Source organism: Thalia democratica, chromosome 2 (genome assembly GCF_965202585.1).
Source record: "Thalia democratica chromosome 2, ktThaDemo2.hap1.1, whole genome shotgun sequence".
NCBI lineage: Eukaryota > Metazoa > Chordata > Thaliacea > Salpida > Salpidae > Thalia > Thalia democratica.
Window position 1 is genome coordinate 56,455,328 of NC_139166.1, and position 17,796 is coordinate 56,473,123.

A 17,796-nucleotide genomic window follows, 5' to 3' on the forward strand; every position below is an offset into this window, starting at 1 on the left:
AACTAGTAATTTAGATTTAGCTTTAGTAAGAACGACAATAATTTAGATAAGTTTGCACTTTTTGGCTGTGTTCAAAGTACGAGTTCAAAAAGCATACAACTATACTTTGTTCTCTGATCTATAGTTTGAAAAGTTAAGAAGTAAGTAAAGAAAAACAAACACAACTGCAAAGCTGGTTGTTATTATTGTATAAAACAACTCGTTATCTTTCATAAGAAACCAAAATTATAAATTTTAAGTTTTTAGGGGAAACTCGTATGAAAATTAAAAAAAATGAATTAAAAAACATTTCTTGCTTTTCTTGAAAAGAAATTAAAAAAAAATATTTTTTCAATAAGACAGTCTCTCGGATGTGATAAAAAAATAATACTAACTAAATTAAGACAGTGTTCAATCAAATAAGCAAAAGTGCATTGTCCGGGAATCGAACCCGGGCCTCCCGCGTGGCAGGCGAGAATTCTACCACTGAACCAACAATGCTTGTTAGAGATTCAAAATTTATACTATATAAACCAAATGCTTATCAAATGCAGCGTATCTGCATTTGCTTTTCAAAAGTAGCTAACCGTTGTGATGATATTAAAAATCAACTGTTCATTTAGCTTTGATTTTATGCGACTTGAATATTAGTGCATTTAGTATTTACTTTTTTTTACTATCTTATTACCGGTTCGATATTTAGTTTTTGTGCATTTTTAAATTATAACCATTTTTAAACACATTATTTATTTAAAAAAGTTAATTTATTTTTGTTACAGTAAAAAAAATTATGTACAAACCAGGGGCGTAGCGTGGGGAGGGACGCTGGTGCATGCGTGCCACCCAAAACAAAAAGAAGTAAAAAAAAAATGCAACATCTTTACACTTTATTGTTTATTTTTTCTGCTTAATTTGCCTTTTTTCAACTATGTTTTTCTAGTACTATTCGAAAAGTAAAACAAAATTTCTAATACCAATTAGTGACAAGTTAGGGAAATTACCCAGTATACTGATTCGGTGCGTAATTTCAAATGCGCACCGATGTTGATGAAAAACTCCATAAGGAAAAATTTTATAACTTCATTAACTTCATAAGAGTTTAGACTCAAACAGTACGCAACTAGTTAGTGCACCGAAGTAGTATAACCTTATGACAGATTTTTTAAAAGGGAAAAATTTTGTACTACAAACTAGACAATTTTGATAGTAACACTAACTAAATTTTTACATCAAAATTTAAAACCAGCTTATCTATTTATAAAACTAATGTACCATTTTTACTTTCGTTTATTTAAATATTAACAGACAGTATTTGGTTTAAAACTAAAATAAATTTACAGTTGCAACTACTTAAGCTTAATAAACAAAGTTAGGAAATTTTGTAAAAATATTAAAGTTTACTTAAACTTTGTTAAAACCAAGTTGTCACTTTGAAATCGAACTTTGTCAAACATTTTAGAAGCCGGTTGTTGAAAAAACATAATTAAAAATTAATAATGTTTTCAGAGGTGTCAATTTAAACAATTAACATTTTTGCATTCAAACATGATATAAGCAGTAAGTAAAATTTGTGAGTGAAACATTAATAGGTATATGCTTTTTTTACGTTTGTGTAAGCACGATGATGACCAATAAGACCAGGGAACTATTCAATTCTGATGATATGTTTTTATTTGGAAAAGTCCTTTAACTGTATTCTATTTGTAGTGCACGACTCGATAACTGAAACGTATTTTCGTACACCAGGTCCTAGGATCAAACATTTTTAGTGTTTTTATTTTATTCTACAAATTGTTCAAGACAATACTTGGATACAAATATTTAGCCTTGTTTAATCTTCTGATCCCAATAAAAATCTTAAAGTTATGGTAGTCGAAATTGTATAATGAGAAATTATAGAATCCTTTCATAAGAGCGATTAATCTTAAATTAACATTTAATTCATATAGAGCTATTTTATTAGATTACAAATTAAATAATGCATATGAGAATGAGACTTTTATTTATACTTAAATAAGTTAAGAACATTTAAGCCATAGCTTTAAAATTAACATAACTTAATAAAATTAGTAATTTTTTTAGTAGTTAATGAGAATTTGGTAATTATATAAGAAAAAAATCATCAGATATTTGTTTATGATTCATCTTAAATGTAGTATATAATAATTATTCTTGGTAGCGTAAGCTATTAAAGTTTTCTTTTTCAACTAAACAAAGTTGTAGAATTTTTTAAAATTTTTAATTAGCTTATTAACACCATTTATCGTTAGTTTTATATTACAAACAATTTTTCTTTTTTTTTAAACTATATGTAGCTAAAGCTTAAATGTGACGTCAAGAAATTCAGTATTTAGTTTTAAACAACAGCTAACGAACAGTAGCTATAAGTTTGCAGTTTACTTAACCACGTGATTATTTTCAACGAGCGTCAAAGCCATCGAGCAAAAACACGTTTAAAATTTGCAGCGCAATAATATAGCACATTTTGTCGATTGAAATTTTTTTGAGTTTTCTTCGGACTAAAACTGTCCGGATAAGTGAGCGTCCGGATAAGTGAGTAAGCACTGTATTATATAAAACATGAACCAAAGTTTAGTTGATGTAGTAAACAATTAGAATTATACATGGTTGGAAGTCACTAAAAACAACATAACTATAAACCACAATGTATTATATACGTACAGAATATGATCTAGATGTGTGGCCGGTTAGCTCAGTTGGTTAGAGCGTCGTGCTAATAACGCGAATGTCGCGGGTTCGATCCCCGTACTGGCCATACCTTTTTATAATTTTAGTTAGTTTGATTTTTGTTTTATTTTTTACTCGTTATTAAATTATATGTTTAATAAACAATTTTTAGCTTTTTTTTTTTGTTTGAACTTTTTTTAATCATAAGTTATTAATTTAATTTGTGTGTTTTTCACTATAGCTATGGTATATTACAGTTTTTATAATTTCACTATAATTCATATAAACTAAACTTTACAAAAAAAAATTCTAAAAATGAAGTATATAAGAAAGTTATAAATAAACAAGCAACTTATTAATGACTTTAAATGTTTTATAGGGTTAAAACTAAAATATTAGTATTATGTGAAAAGGAAAATAAACAAACTTATCGATATTGTAGTACTTTTAATATTTAAATAGTTGGTTAACTTGTTTTAAATTAGTCTTTATACAAAAGTTCTACATAAGAGTAAAATAACTATCAAGAAAATATTAACTGATATATTATTAATATGAATTTATGTCCTAGATATGACATTAAACTGTATCCTGGTGTATGACTCGATAACCGAAAGGTTTTTCGTCTCCAGGTCCTTGGACCAAGTTTTTGAGCGCTTTTTATTTCGTTCAATAAAATGTATATATATTAATATGTACCTTAGTAAACAATTTTTTGAATATGCTTTTATTTTTAGTTTACTGAGAATTTGTTTTTTGTCTGTAATGAAACATTTTAAGCGTTTTAAACTATCATTAAGCATGATATTAAATTACAAAATATAATTAAATGTTTAAACGTGTTTGTAGTACACATACTCTGCAAAATTTATTCAAGAAGAACTCTTAATATTTAGATTAAACAAATATGTTTTTTAATATAAATTTAATGTTTAATTAAATGCATTCATTCTATTATGACGTTATTAATTTAGAATTGAGTTTGTGCTAAAAGCTACTTTTACAATCAATATTAAGTTAATTTTGTTGTGTAATTATCAAATTAATAACCACAAATTCAGTATTTAAATACTTAAGTTTAAGTTTAATCAAAAATTGGCTAACTTTTTGTAAAACTTGTAAGAAATATTAAAAAAGCTAATGTACATAAAATTATAAATCTATTATTTAGTAAGTAATTTAAACTTGATTTATTGTAATTCTTTATAAACTGCAGCAGTGTCTCTACTAACATACTATTTTTTAAAGTAAAGTACAGTGTTTCCTCGCTAATCCGGCTAAGTTGGGCAAGAATTTTTTGAAAATACGGCCGGATTTGCCTTTGGCCGGATAAGAACAAAATATCGCTTTTTTTACAAGCTATCTCCCTTAGTTATGTTATGAATGTATATAACAAAACGTACTATAAAATTTCTGTTAATTTAATTTATTTTACTTTATTCAAAGAAAAAAGAATAAAAACAGACAAAACTAAACGCAACAAAATTTTATAAGTTCAAAATGTTAAACTGGCTCATTATAACAGCTTTAGGCACATTATTGTTTGCCATTTCGCAAACTTTTAACTTGTTTTCAATTGTTAGTTGAACGCGTTTTCGTTTCTTTGCTGTCTTATCCATTTTTAACCAGATATGTTGATTGTAGTACAATTAAAGTGTAACTTGCTTAGCAAAGACAGAAAAATTGCAAATGAATAATAAACAAGTTTGTTACAACTGAGCGGGAAAAGTATGAAAAAAAAATTCAGATTATACAAATGATACTTTATTATGACGTAACAATATATTGCTTGCATACTTATAAAACGTAAATTGAATACTTTTTCGAAGTAAAATGAAATTAAACGCTAAAAACACTAAAGTAAATAAGTCGACTTCTCGACTAAAACCGGCCGGATTAACGAGGACCGGATTAGCGAGGAAGCACTGTACTATGTTGAAAAATAATCAAAGGTTAGTTTATATTTTCAAGTAACTATATAACACAAAATACATAAGTATTAGAAAAAGATTACTTCATCCATTATATAACATAATACATAAAATAACAAGTGCATAACAAGTAACAGTGCATAAATTGAGCCAAACAAATTGATAAAGCTCATAGTTTGCGTAAAACGTTTGAGCAAAATCACAGTCTAATATGTGAAGTATGTAAAATTTAGGATTTTATACGCGCGATACGGCTGTCAGACGTGATCCTCGTTAGTATAGTGGTGAGTATTCCCGCCTGTCACGCGGGCGACCGGAGTTCGATTCCCCGACGGGGAGGGTTTTTTATTTTCTGAAATTTCATTTTAATATTTGTAACCTTAATCTTAATTTACCTTGGCGTAGTAAAATTTAAATTGTTACTGTTTGTAACTATTAGCTTGAACCAGGGGCGTAGCGTGGGGAGGGACGCTGGCGCATGCGTGCCACCCAAAAATAAGAAAAATGTAAAAAAAAGAATGTAATATCTTTATTCTCTATAGTTTATTTTTTCTGCTTAATTTGCCTTTTTTTCAACTATGTTTATCTAGTATTCAAAAAGTTAAACGAAATTTTGAATACCAATTAGTGAAAAGTTAGGAAAGTACATTTTATCACTCAATATACTGATTCGGTGCGTAATTGCAAATGCGCACCGATGTTGATGAAAAACTCCATAAGGAAAAATTTTATAAGTTCATTAACTTCATAAGATAAGAATTTAGACTCAAAAAGCACGCAATTAATATAGCGCACCGCTGTAGTATAACCTTATGGCAGATTATTTTTCTACAAAAAGTTTACAAAAATACGTCACGCTTAAAGAAAAATTAAACAATTTTACAATTTTTTTTTTTATGCCACATCGTTAAGACTACTGCTAGTTTTCTGAACTTTATTTTTGTAAATATACAAGATAAGCGTGTCGGCATATGAGAAAAAAACTTTGTTTGTGATTTTTATTTTAAACAAATACAATCACATGAATTAAATTTAAAAAGTATACTTTTAACTATTTTACAAAGTTGTAATAAACTGTAATAACAGTTATAAAGTTGGTCTATTTTAACTTCTGTGTAGCTTTATTAAAATTATGTGCAATGAGGTGTTGTTATCACTGTTGTATTGTATATTAAAGAGATTGATATTTTTTTCGTAAATAAAACAGATACTTTCGTTTTATTGAATATATTAATTTTTAAAGATATAAAGTTTACTATAAGTAATAAAAACAACTTTTATTTAGTAAGCTTACATTTTTGCAAGTATAAGTAATTCTAATGAAATATATACTTTTATTTAACTGTTTAATTTTGTAAGATATTAATATTTTTTAAAACAGTTAACGAACTTATTTTACTTAATAAATTTATTTCAATTATATTACTTATAAAAAGTTTTTTTATAGCTAATTACAAAAGTTTTAATTTAGAGGATTTTTTGAGAAAACAATTTGCGCTTCCCCTGACCAAAATACCACGTTACGCCACTGGCTTGAACCATAAATATTTTCAGTTTAAAGGTAAACTTAATAAATTTTAGGTAAGTTTAAAAACAATCTTAACTAAGTAAATCAAAGTTTGCAAATATTAAACTATTTGTCAACTAAATAAATAAAAAACCAAGTAATTTTCTGTTTTTATAGTTAAAAATTTAAAGTTAAAGCGTTTATTTCAAAACAATAAAAAATACTGTTATAGATACTACCTGCTAATTTTTTGCATTTTGCTAATTCAAGCCAATTTACAAATTATTTTTGTAAACGATTAAAGCTTGTAAATACAGTAGGTTTCAACTAAATTTATATGCTTTTATTTTGATTTAAAAATAACTGTTTTCGTTTGGTAGTTCTGTAAAGTGTAAATATATCAAAAAATAAAGTATTTTAAAAGTATAGGTATAGAGTTATTTTCTACTTTTAATTAATTATTAAATCATAGTTTAAAAATATTTTCAACAGATACAATAGCAATTTAAAGCTTTTAAAAGCAAACTGTTTTTAAGTGTAAAAATATTCAGTAAAATTTAATTAAATATAATAAAATCTACGGATAATAGAGTTTTTGTTATAGCAGAGATTTTTATATTTTGTCTATGACCACATGTTTATAAATTAGCACTGAAATGTTGATAAAAAACTTCATTGATGTGGTAAATAAATGGTTGATTATTTAACTTAACATTAAAATTAAAAAATATTTTTTTTGGTTGATGTCAAATATGCACGAAAGTTAACTTTTGCACAGCGTCAATTTTGCACAAAGACACTTTTGCACGGGTTGAAAAAATTTTATTTAATCTTATATTTTATTAATTTATTTTTTCTTTACGTTTGTGTTTTTACTATCACTGTTACCCCTAACTCTTAACCCCGGTCGGTAACTTTTTTTTTCTATTTTGTTTTTTTTATCAACTTTTTTTCTGCATTTTATTTTATTATATTAAATTTTATTTGAGATTTGTACTACTTTTTTTTCATTTTTACTATAACTGTTTCCCCTAACCCTTAATCTCAGTTAATATCTTTATTCTTAACTTTCGTTTTTATTTTAATTAATACATATTTTCTTTATTTTTATCAATGTTTTCTTTGTATTTTATTTGTATTTTTAAACACTCGTGCAAAAATTACTTTTCGTACAAAAGTGACCCTTCATGCAAAAGTTTCTTTGTGCAAAACTGTCTTCGTACAAAAATGTACTTTCGTGCAAAATTGCCTTCGTGCGAAAGTGTGTCTTCACGCTTATTCGAACCTTTGTGCAAAAGTGTCTCCGTGCATATTTGACCCGTTCTCATACTTGTTAGCTATATACAAAGCTTCGAGAAATAAGTTGGTTATGTTTATAAATATTTTACGAAAATAAAATTATAAAGGATAAACTACCAATAAAACTTATTAATATAAAAGTATATAAAAAAGAAAAATAATTCATACATTAAACTTCATGACTAAAATTTCATACCGTTATTTATGCAGATAATGAACCTATAAAATAAATTTCTATTAGAAAGACCAGAATGTGTAAATAAAAATAAATTTCATTTTTAGGAAACTATCTAACAACTACTTACATAAAATAATTCTATTGGTTTAACGTAACTTAAAAAGCAGCATTTATAAATAAATTGATAACAATTGTTAACTGGTAATAAGCAATTAAAGAATCAATGAGAGATTAAATTAAACTTTATCAAATATATAGCTGTAACAAGGGTTCTTCCTAAGCGCCCGGCTAGCTCAGTCGGTAGAGCGTTGGACTCTTAATCCAACGGTCGTGGGTTCGAGCCCCACGTTGGGCGTGGTTTTCATTGTTTTTTGCTGAAATGAACTATCTTTTGATAATAACATTGATTTACTTTAGGTGATTTTGTGTTTTTTTTTAATATTTTTTAATATCAAGTAGTATTAAACAGAATCTAAAACAACTTATTGTTTAAGCAGGGTCAACAGAACAATGTTTATGAATGTATATTAAAAAAAATAGGTATAATTTATGACCTGTATTTTTAACGATATTTTCTTGTAAAATTGTAAATTTACTACTAGTTTACTTTAAATGGTAATACATAATTAATTAGGTGAGCTTGATTTTTGACTTGAAAGTAACTAAACCATAAAAAATAGAGTTATGTGAAAATCAAATACAAGAGTATTACTACATTCCAACAAATAACTAGCTACCCGAATTAATTTTTTTTTTGAATATCTGATCAACACACTTGTATCTGATCATAAAAATAATTACTGAATTACTTGCTTACTATCTGATTCAAACTTTATAATTTCAAAACAAAATACAGTTGAAAATTGTAGATTTACATCAGTAGTCCTTCTATTACTTGTTTTTAAGTTTCATAAAGCTTGCTAAAATTAGTTTGAAATTATTCGTTTCTACTTAAAACATTTACATCATTCCATTCTTAAATGCAAAATATTTTACTACTGTACCAAAAGTACAAAAATGCGTCGACCGGGAGTCGAACCCGGAACTAGTGCTTGGAAGGCACCAATGCTAACCGTTACACCATCGACGCTTGTTTGCAATGAAAAATTACTATATATAAACCCAAATGTCGAGGCAAGTAAATCTGTAGCGCATTCGAATGCTAGCATATGTTCGTTCAAGCGTTAATTTTTTTGCCTTTAACTCGACAAAATGTGCTATATTATTGCGCTGCAAATTTTAAACGTGTTTTTGCTCGATGGCTTTGACGCTCGTTGAAAATAATCACGTGGTTAAGTAAACTGCAAACTTATAGCTACTGTTCGTTAGCTGTTGTTTAAAACTAAATACTGAATTTCTTGACGTCACATTTAAGCTTTAGCTACATATAGTTTAAAAAAAAAGAAAAATTGTTTGTAATATAAAACTAACGATAAATGGTGTTAATAAGCTAATTAAAAATTTTAAAAAATTCTACAACTTTGTTTAGTTGAAAAAGAAAACTTTAATAGCTTACGCTACCAAGAATAATTATTATATACTACATTTAAGATGAATCATAAACAAATATCTGATGATTTTTTTCTTATATAATTACCAAATTCTCATTAACTACTAAAAAAATTACTAATTTTATTAAGTTATGTTAATTTTAAAGCTATGGCTTAAATGTTCTTAACTTATTTAAGTATAAATAAAAGTCTCATTCTCATATGCATTATTTAATTTGTAATCTAATAAAATAGCTCTATATGAATTAAATGTTAATTTAAGATTAATCGCTCTTATGAAAGGATTCTATAATTTCTCATTATACAATTTCGACTACCATAACTTTAAGATTTTTATTGGGATCAGAAGATTAAACAAGGCTAAATATTTGTATCCAAGTATTGTCTTGAACAATTTGTAGAATAAAATAAAAACACTAAAAATGTTTGATCCTAGGACCTGGTGTACGAAAATACGTTTCAGTTATCGAGTCGTGCACTACAAATAGAATACAGTTAAAGGACTTTTCCAAATAAAAACATATCATCAGAATTGAATAGTTCCCTGGTCTTATTGGTCATCATCGTGCTTACACAAACGTAAAAAAAGCATATACCTATTAATGTTTCACTCACAAATTTTACTTACTGCTTATATCATGTTTGAATGCAAAAATGTTAATTGTTTAAATTGACACCTCTGAAAACATTATTAATTTTTAATTATGTTTTTTCAACAACCGGCTTCTAAAATGTTTGACAAAGTTCGATTTCAAAGTGACAACTTGGTTTTAACAAAGTTTAAGTAAACTTTAATATTTTTACAAAATTTCCTAACTTTGTTTATTAAGCTTAAGTAGTTGCAACTGTAAATTTATTTTAGTTTTAAACCAAATACTGTCTGTTAATATTTAAATAAACGAAAGTAAAAATGGTACATTAGTTTTATAAATAGATAAGCTGGTTTTAAATTTTGATGTAAAAATTTAGTTAGTGTTACTATCAAAATTGTCTAGTTTGTAGTACAAAATTTTTCCCTTTTAAAAAATCTGTCATAAGATTATACTACTTCGGTGCACTAACTAGTTGCGTACTGTTTGAGTCTAAACTCTTATGAAGTTAATGAAGTTATAAAATTTTTCCTTATGGAGTTTTTCATCAACATCGGTGCGCATTTGAAATTACGCACCGAATCAGTATACTGGGTAATTTCCCTAACTTGTCACTAATTGGTATTAGAAATTTTGTTTTACTTTTCGAATAGTACTAGAAAAACATAGTTGAAAAAAGGCAAATTAAGCAGAAAAAATAAACAATAAAGTGTAAAGATGTTGCATTTTTTTTTTACTTCTTTTTGTTTTGGGTGGCACGCATGCACCAGCGTCCCTCCCCACGCTACGCCCCTGGTTTGTACATAATTTTTTTTACTGTAACAAAAATAAATTAACTTTTTTAAATAAATAATGTGTTTAAAAATGGTTATAATTTAAAAATGCACAAAAACTAAATATCGAACCGGTAATAAGATAGTAAAAAAAAGTAAATACTAAATGCACTAATATTCAAGTCGCATAAAATCAAAGCTAAATGAACAGTTGATTTTTAATATCATCACAACGGTTAGCTACTTTTGAAAAGCAAATGCAGATACGCTGCATTTGATAAGCATTTGGTTTATATAGTATAAATTTTGAATCTCTAACAAGCATTGTTGGTTCAGTGGTAGAATTCTCGCCTGCCACGCGGGAGGCCCGGGTTCGATTCCCGGACAATGTACTTTTGCTTATTTGATTGAACACTGTCTTAATTTAGTTAGTTTTATTTTTTTATCACATCCGAGAGACTGTCTTATTGAAAAAATATTTTTTTTTAATTTCTTTTCAAGAAAAGCAAGAAATGTTTTTTAATTCATTTTTTTTAATTTTCATACGAGTTTCCCCTAAAAACTTAAAATTTATAATTTTGGTTTCTTATGAAAGATAACGAGTTGTTTTATACAATAATAATAACCAGCTTTGCAGTTGTGTTTGTTTTTCTTTACTTACTTCTTAACTTTTCAAACTATAGATCAGAGAACAAAGTATAGTTGTATGCTTTTTGAACTCGTACTTTGAACACAGCCAAAAAGTGCAAACTTATCTAAATTATTGTCGTTCTTACTAAAGCTAAATCTAAATTACTAGTTATTTAATATATAAACCAGAGTCTCTGTAGTCTATTAAGCTTTTAAATGGCTTTCAATTTGGTTGAGAAATTATTGAAAGTCATTTTTTCTTGTTTGGTCGTATTATATCACCTCTAATTTTAAACTATACCATGAATACTTTTCTATGAAAATTTCAAACTTTATATAAACTAAAATGTCATCCAAGTTTAAGTGTTTTTGAATCTAAATAAATCACAGTTACACTGTTTGTTATTTTCTTTCAACAACTAAAATTTAGTCCGGCTGTTTTGAAATCATTTATATTAATGTTTCAACTGTGTTGTACATAATTAAGAAAATCATGTGTTGATTAATGCATTTGAATAACTTGCTTGGTGTGTTTATTAACTTGGTTCTAATTCGTAGTAGTTTTCATATATTTTAACTACAAATGTTTAAAATTAAACTTCTTGACACTTATTTAAAGGAAGAAGTTTTTTAATAACAAGTTGCAATTTCTACACAAACTTTTTACTTAATCAAGAAGTTCGAACTTAAGCGGCAGAATTTTTACATTTAAAACTAAATATCAAGGTCATTTGTGATTTTAGCATTGCCTTTTTGTCTTCGTAATCATAAAACAATGGTAGATCAATCGGTTTTACTTAGTTACCATTGATATATAAATGGTGCAAATTTCAATATTAACGACAACACTAACTTAAAAGTATAACAATTATTTCAATAAAGTGTTCTAGATATTTGTTTTTGAAAATAAAAGAAGACAACAATTTAATGAATTATTTTTAGAATACTGCCTTTAAATACTTCATTAATAACTTTTAACAGTAAAAAAAAACGGTATAAAATAAGGATTTTGCCCGTTTTGAATAAAAAATAGTTTGAACTTTTAATTATTATTGTGTTTTAATATTTGATGTTTTATATTTTATCTAGAAATTCAGTTGTTAACAAACTATTTAAGTTATAAAATATCTTTTAGTAAAAAGCTACTTTATAAAATGATATTTTAAGAAATAGTTAATTTGAAGTCTAAAAAAATTAAAAGTGTCAAATAAAGTATTATTTGTATTAATAATGATAAACATCAATAACATAAAGTTTGATGAAACTAAAATAAGTCCTTCGAGCCGGAGTCGAACCAGCGACCTATGGATTACAAACAACTTGCTACAGTCCACCGCTCTACCAACTGAGCTATCGAAGGTGCTGAATACTAGCACAAATTTGTAAATATAAACTTTAGTGTTTAAAGCACTTGTGCACTTAACAATTGATTTTGTTTATTAAGTACATCAACACGGCATGTTAAAACGAAAATATGCTTTTGAAATTGAAAATTTTTTGATTGATTTTATCAACTCACTAGTATGGCTTTATGCGCTTCTTCTGTTAAGTTGAAATCTTGCGTACCAATTGAAGTCTTAAAAGCTTAAAAATTTTAAATACCAATTTACAAACAATAATTTGGAAATAGATTTTTGTAATAGATTTTCATGCGCACCAACTGAGCTATCGAAGGTTGTTATAGTAACAATGATTGTTTTTTCTATATAATTAAATAATTAATGTATACCTTTAAAATTTTTTCTAAAGAAGCTTGTAAACACTGAAAATAATATGAAATTATATTAGCTTGTTTACATGTGATTCAAGTTATATTTGTAACCTATCATAATACTTAATTTTAAGTTTTTGCACAATTTTATTTGTAAACAAATAAATAAGTATTACAGTGTTTTCTCGCTAATCCGGTCCTCGCTAATCCGGTTCCTCGCTAATCCGGCCGGTTTTAGTCGAGAAGTCGACTTATTTACTTTAACGTTTAATTTCATTTTACTTCGAAAAAGTATTCAATTTACGTTTTATAAGTATGCAAGCAATATATTGTTACGTCATAATAAAGTATCATTTGTATGATCTTAAGTTTTTTTTTCATACTTTCCTGCTCAGTTGTAACAAACTTGTTTATTATTCATTCGCAATTTTTCTGTCTTTGCTAAGCAAGTTACACTTTAATATACTACAATCAACATATCTGGTTAAAAAATGGATAAGACAGCAAAGAAACGAAAACGCGTTCAACTAACAATTGAAAACAAGTTAAAAGTTTGCGAAATGGCAAACAATAATGTGCCTAAAGCTGTTATAATGAGCCAGTTTAACATTGGTAAGTCAACTTTAAATGACATTTTGAGAGGCGAAGAAAAGTTCACAAAGTTTAAAGCCGAAAAGGAGGAGCTGGGACTAATTGGAGCTGCAAACATGGTCGTTTTAATGCTGGACAAAATCTGACTGGACAAAAATTTTCAGCTTGATATTCGACTAAAATTACAAACTTGCTAAAACTTGAACTGGACAATTTCTAACTTAGTAAAAGCTGACTTTTAAGAAAATTTAACTTCCAAAAATATCCTTTTAAACTTATACAATATTATAAATATAATTAAATATATTATAGAATACATTTTTAACGTATAATACTAATATATAATAAGGAATGTAAAAATATTCTTTTAAATTTATAAAAGTAAGTATAATACTTAACAATATTATAAATATAACTAAATATATATAATTAAATACACTTTTAACGTATTAAAATAATACTAATACATAATGAAGAATATAAAAATAAAAATATTCTTTTAAACTTATAAAAATAATTAACAATATTATAACAAAAAATAGTAATAAAGTTTTCTTCTAAACTTATAAAAATAATTAACAACATTATAACAAAAAATAATAATAAATACTAACTAATACTATAACAAAAAATTGATAACACTATATAATCATACAAATTAATATTTGTATACAATTAAAAGTTTTTTTATAAAATATAATGAGTAAAAAATAATTTTCTCGAAAAAAAAAATCAGTTGTGAAAAAATATATTAAAAACTATAAAATATAAAACAAAATATTAAAAAAATCAACAAAAATAAATTATTTGATACAGAGTGATATAAAAGTTTGTCACCATTCTCTTATGAGTTTAGGTTATAGACCTCTTTTTATTAAACTATAATTTATTTACTATTTCTTCGAAATAAAATTTAAATCTAAAACTTTAAATAGCAAGTACTTGTTTTAGTTATATTTAAATAAAACAAAGTTTAAATTATTAAAACGCCTGTTTTTACTTTTAAAACTAACAATTTTAGGTATTGTATTAAAATTTTTACGATCTTCTAAACTTTACCTTAAAAAACACCTAAATTCGCCTTTTCAAACTATATGCCATTACAAAAAACATTTTAACACAAAAAGTTATGTACAAAATTTGTTGAAAGTTTGTACAACTGTTGTTAAATGCAAAGTCTAGTAGTTAATTTTTTTTAGATGTTTTAACTAATGTATTAAAAGTTTTACGATCTTCTGAACTTCACCTTTAAAAACACCTAAATTTTTAATACATTGGTAAAAGCAACAAAAATCATTTATATACTAGACTATTCCTTTAAATTAATTTGTGCGAAGTTTAAATGATTTTTGAAAAAATACTTTTGGTTAAAAATGTATTTAGTGATGGCTTATATTTGAAAAAAGCAAAAGTAAGTGTTTTTAGAGGTGAAGTTCAGAAGATCGTAAAACTTTTAATACATTAGTTAAAACATTTAAAAAAAATTAACTACTAGACTATGCTTTCAACAACAGTTGTATAAATTTTCAACAAATTTTGTACACAACTTTTTGTCTAAAAATGTTTTTTGTAAAGGCATATAGTTTAAAAAAGCATATATATGTGTTTATAAAGTAGTAAAGGTGTTTTTTTGAAGATTAAGTTTAGACGATGGTAAAATTTTTAATACATTGATAAAAACAACAAAAATCAATTATTTACTAGAATATTTCTTGAAATTATTTTGTGCGAAATTTGAACGATTTTTGTAAAAATTTTCTGTTTACAAATGCTTTTAGTGATGGCTTATATTCGAAAAAAGCAAAAGTAGGTGTTTTTTAGAGGTGAAGTTCAGAAGATCGTAAAACTTTTAATACATTAGTTAGAACACTAAAAAAAAATTAACTACTAGACTTTGCATTTAAAACCAAATGTACAAATTTTCAACAAATTTTGTACATAACTTTTTGTGTTAAAATGTTTTTTGTAATGGCATATAGTTTGAAAAGGCGAATTTAGGTGTTTTTTAAGGTAAAGTTTAGAAGATCGTAAAAATTTTAATACAATACCTGAAATTGTTAGTTTTAAAAGTAAAAACAGGCGTTTTAATAATTTAAACTTTGTTTTATTTAAATGTAACTTAAACAAGTACTTACTTTTTGAAGTTTTTGATTTAAATTTTTATTTCGAAGAAATAGTAAATAAATTATAGTTTGATAAAAAGAGGTCTATAACCTAAACTCATAAGAGAATGGTGACAAACTTTTATATCACTCTGTATCAAATAATTTATTTATGTTGATTTTTTTAATATTTTGTTTTATATTTTATAGTTTTTAATATATTTTTTCACAACTGATTTTATTTTTTTTTTTCGTGAAAATTATTTTTTACTTATTATATTTTATAAAAAACTTTTAATTGTATACAAATATTAGTTTGTATATTTATATAGTGTTATCAATTTTTTGTTATAGATTAGTTAGTATTTATTATTATTTTTTGTTATAATGTTGTTAATTATTTTTATAAGTTTAAAAGAAAACTTTATTACTATTTTTCGTTATAATATTGTTAATTATTTTTATAAATTTTAAAGTATATTTTTATTTTTATATTCTTCATTACATATTAGTATTATTTTAATACGTTAAAAGTGTATTTAATTATATATATTTAGTTATATTTATAATATTGTTAAGTATTATACTTACTTTTATAAGTTTAAAAGAATATTTTTACATTCCTTATTATATATTAGTATTATATGTTAAAAATGTATTCTATAATATATATTTAATTATATTTATAATATTGTATAAGTTTAAAAGGATATTTTTGGAAGTTAAATTTTTTAAAAGTCAGCTTTTACTAAGTTAAAATTGTCCAGTTCAAGTTTAGCAAGTTTGTAGTTTTAGTCGAATATCAAGCTGAAAATTTTTGTCCAGTCAGATTTTGTCCAGCATTAAAACGACCATAGCTGCAAACGGCAAAAAAAGTAGAAGGAGGCGTCTTTGACAAGCTAAACAGCGCCCTTCACATTTGGTTTCGTCAGGAACGTTAAAAGGGTTGTCCAATAACTGGCCCAATACTATTAGAAAAAGCCTCCGTGAGTTTTCTGCTAAGAAACGAGAAAGCACTGTAAAACAATCTTCCATTCTTTCTTTAAAAAAAAAAATCTTATTTTATTTAAAGTGTTAACAGTGTAGATTTTTCCATTAATTTCGAACTTATAAAATTTTGTTTTGTTTAGTTTTGTCTGTTTTAATTCTTTTTCTTTGAATAAAATAAAATAAATTAAATTAACAGAAATTTTATAGTGCGTTTTGTTATAGACATTCATAATATAACTAAGGTAGATAATTTGTAAAAAAAGCAATATTTTGTTCTTATCCGGCCAAAGGCAAATCCGGCCATTTTTCAAAAAATCTTGCCCAACCTGGCCGGATTAGCAAGGAAGCACTGTATATGTTTTTATAACTATAAGAAAATTAAATAAAAATTAAAAAATTGCAAAAAAATATATTTTATAAAAAAATTCTAAAACTTATGTAAAACAACTATAACTTTTAATTTAGATTAAAAATATCAAACTTAAAAAAAAGCTACAACAAAAGTGTAAGAAAATAATAGTTTATAATAAAAACGCTTAGACTATATTTTGATTTATTAACAATGATTTTTAAACCTTTGTTAAAACTTTTCTATGTTTGGTATATAACTAGAACTGTATTTTTTATTAAAGTAAACATGTATGTATTTAAGCATTATTTTATGTACTTAGATATATGTGTCTATTAAACAGCTCTTAAATTAATATTTCAAAGCATTTCATAAATTAAACGTTTTCATACAACATACTTTTTCATAATACAGTCCTAGTTATATACCAAACATAGAAAAGTTTTAACTAAGGTTAAAAAATCATTGTTAATAAATCAAAATATAGTCTAAGCGTTTTTATTATAAACTATTATTTTCTTACACTTTTGTTGTAGCTTTTTTTTAAGTTTGATATTTTTAATCTAAATTAAAAGTTATAGTTGTTTTACATAAGTTTTAGAATTTTTTTATAAAATATATTTTTTTTGCAATTTTTTAGTTTTTATTTAATTTTCTTATAGTTATAAAAACATATAATACTTATTTATTTGTTTACAAATAAAATTGTGCAAAAACTTAAAATTAAGTATTATGATAGGTTACAAATATAACTTGAATCACATGTAAACAAGCTAATATAATTTCATATTATTCTCAGTGTTTACAAGCTTCTTTAGAAAAAATTTTAAAGGTATACATTAATTATTTAATTATATAGAAAAAACAATCATTGTTACTATAACAACCTTCGATAGCTCAGTTGGTACGCATGAAAATCTATTACAAAAATCTATTTCAAAATTATTGTTTGTAAATTGGTATTTAA

The 17,796-nt window shown here is 25.2% G+C and overlaps 6 non-coding genes across 6 annotated transcripts; 3 read left to right on the plus strand and 3 right to left on the minus strand.

Moving 5' to 3' along the window:
• Positions 1 to 409: 409 nt before the first annotated feature.
• Positions 410 to 480, minus strand: Trnag-gcc (transfer RNA glycine (anticodon GCC)). Its single transcript has one exon. It is a non-coding gene; the product is annotated as a tRNA-Gly (tRNA).
• A 2,201-nt stretch (positions 481 to 2,681) lies between these two features.
• Trnai-aau (transfer RNA isoleucine (anticodon AAU)) lies at positions 2,682 to 2,755 on the plus strand. The gene has a single exon. It is a non-coding gene; the product is annotated as a tRNA-Ile (tRNA).
• Positions 2,756 to 7,864: 5,109 nt separating this feature from the next.
• Trnak-cuu (transfer RNA lysine (anticodon CUU)) lies at positions 7,865 to 7,937 on the plus strand. The gene has a single exon. It is a non-coding gene; the product is annotated as a tRNA-Lys (tRNA).
• A 663-nt stretch (positions 7,938 to 8,600) lies between these two features.
• Trnag-ucc (transfer RNA glycine (anticodon UCC)) lies at positions 8,601 to 8,672 on the minus strand. Its single transcript has one exon. It is a non-coding gene; the product is annotated as a tRNA-Gly (tRNA).
• A 2,105-nt stretch (positions 8,673 to 10,777) lies between these two features.
• On the plus strand, positions 10,778 to 10,848 carry Trnag-gcc (transfer RNA glycine (anticodon GCC)). The gene has a single exon. It is a non-coding gene; the product is annotated as a tRNA-Gly (tRNA).
• Positions 10,849 to 12,360: 1,512 nt separating this feature from the next.
• On the minus strand, positions 12,361 to 12,446 carry Trnay-gua (transfer RNA tyrosine (anticodon GUA)). Its single transcript is given in 2 exon segments — positions 12,361 to 12,396; positions 12,410 to 12,446. It is a non-coding gene; the product is annotated as a tRNA-Tyr (tRNA).
• Positions 12,447 to 17,796: the final 5,350 nt, after the last annotated feature.